The 2269-nt window shown below is 36.4% G+C and overlaps 1 pseudogene; it reads left to right on the top strand.

The window, feature by feature from the left end:
* The first annotated feature begins 1358 nt into the window (after positions 1-1358).
* LOC143641972 (mitotic spindle assembly checkpoint protein MAD2A pseudogene) lies at positions 1359-1957 on the top strand (annotated as a pseudogene).
* Positions 1958-2269: the final 312 nt, after the last annotated feature.

Below are 2269 nucleotides of genomic sequence, written 5' to 3'. Positions count from 1 at the left end.
AAGTAGAATGTTCTTATTAATAGATGATTCCCTAGATAAATACTGTCCAATCTTTTAATTATCAGAGTGGCATTCCTTAGAATGCAAAATATTTAGGAAGTCTAATTAATCTTTACTCAGATTATGGTCATAATATAATTAGGAACATACAAACCCAACCTGGAAAAAAATAATTTGTGTTTAGAGGAAAAATTGTATTTAGAAGTATTCTTGTAAGATTTGTATTTTAGAAGGCTTGTACGCTTTGGGAACACAAATACATTTGGCATAAAAAGAAGCCAGTAATAGTTAGCATCACAGCCTCTCAAAAGTCCTTTATATAATAACTTAGCTTTTACTTTGGAAGCAAAATTCATAGCTCAGAAAGATACCTGCAATTATGTGGTTCTGCCTCCAGCAGGTCTACATAAGTTTGCAGCATGAAAGAAAATCGAAGGATAGCTTTAGACCTCTTATAAGTTTAAGAAATAGTGCTCATGATCGCAAATAGACTAATTAGGATGTACAAGTGCCTCTCATATATACACAATAACAAAATGCTTATTTAATCTAAGCAAACAGATGCAAACCAGGTTTTAAACAGCAGGGCTTTTTCCCTTCCATCTGAGGGTCCTGAATACAAATGGCAGAAATGCCAAAAGTCTTGTTGACCATTTTATGTATGTAAGATACAAATATAATGCACATTACATAAAAGAGCATTCATTAGTCATTTTTCATGCATTATACCTATATAGCTTTAACTCCACAAACTTTTACATAATAATTATACAAAGTCCAAATACATAGCATATTTGGTCCTCAAATACGTAAACCTTTTAGTCAGAGATATGGTAAGGTATCAAATACATCATAGTAACCTAAATTAATAGTTGTCCATTTAACCATATTATAAACCAGATTTAGAACATGTTATTTAAGAATTGATCAAATTGAGTTGGGTATGGAGGGAGAGCATGGGAGATTAGATGAATTCTAGATAAGGAAGAGGAGTGGGAGGGAAAGTGAGGGGGCAGGGGATTAGCAAGGATTGTGGAATGTGATGGACATCATTATCCAAAGTACATGTATGAAGACTTGAATTGGGTGTCAACACACTTTATATACAAACAGAGACCTGAAAAATTGGGGTATATATGTATACTAAGAATTGTAATACAAAAAAACAATATACATGTATAAAGGCATGAATTGGTGAGAACATACTTTTTATATAGATATGAAAAATTGTGCTCTAAATGTGTAATAAGAATTGTAATGCATTCCACTGCTGACATGTATTTTAAAAAATAAAACAATAAAAAATTTTAAAAAAAGAATTGATCAAACTGAGAGCTCATCGTGGGAGGAGCCTCACCATGGCACAACAGCTATCCCAGAAGCAAGGCATCACCCTGTGCAGGAGTGCGGAGATGATGGCCAAGTTCTTTTTATTCTATATCAATGTGGCATGTATCCCTCTGAAACCTTCACTGGAGTGCAGAAGCATAGACTAACCCTGCTGGTAACTACTGACCCTGAGCTCATAAAGTACCTCAACAGTGATTTGGAACAGCTAAAAGATTGGCTGTACAAGTGCTCAGTTCAGAAGCTGTTGGTGGTCATCTGATTAATTCAAGATGGGGAGGTCCTCGAAAGGTGGCAATTTGACATGGAGTGTGACAAATCTGCAAAAGACGACAGTACTCCCAGAGATAAGTCTCAGAAAGCTATCCAGGATGAAATTTGCTCAATGATCAGACAGATCACAGTGACAGTGACATTTCTACTATTGTGGGAAGTTTCTTGTTCATTTGATCTACTGATTTATACAAAGATCTGGTTGTACCTCAAAAATGGGAAGAGTCGGGACCACAGTTCATTACCAATTCTGAGGACGTCCCTCTTGTTTACTACCACAATCCACAAAGTAAACAGCATGGTGGCCCACAAAACTCCTGTCAGTGACTGGGGGTGAGATGAAGAAGATAATGTCTGATAATTCTCAAGTGTGCTTTTCCTAAAACCATGTCAACCACAGCGGATGTGTTGTATTTCATTGGTTAGTTCTAGCTGGGGAGAAGCAGCATCCTGGATGAACTGTGCACAACTGTTCCATGTTTGTACCTGTGTTACCTGCCACAGAGTTAAGTGAATGTTGTTCCAGAGAAGCCAGCAGATTTTGTCAGTGTAGAAACAAGAATTCCTCTGAACATGATAGTGTAGATGGAAAATCTTTTGCTACAAAGCTAATTATTCTAAATGTTTTGGTGAAGGTACTTGACCCAGA

The sequence above is a fragment of the Callospermophilus lateralis genome, chromosome 7 (assembly GCF_048772815.1).
Source record: "Callospermophilus lateralis isolate mCalLat2 chromosome 7, mCalLat2.hap1, whole genome shotgun sequence".
In the NCBI taxonomy this organism is placed as follows: domain Eukaryota; kingdom Metazoa; phylum Chordata; class Mammalia; order Rodentia; family Sciuridae; genus Callospermophilus; species Callospermophilus lateralis.
This window is presented reverse-complemented; position numbering and strand designations above follow the sequence as displayed.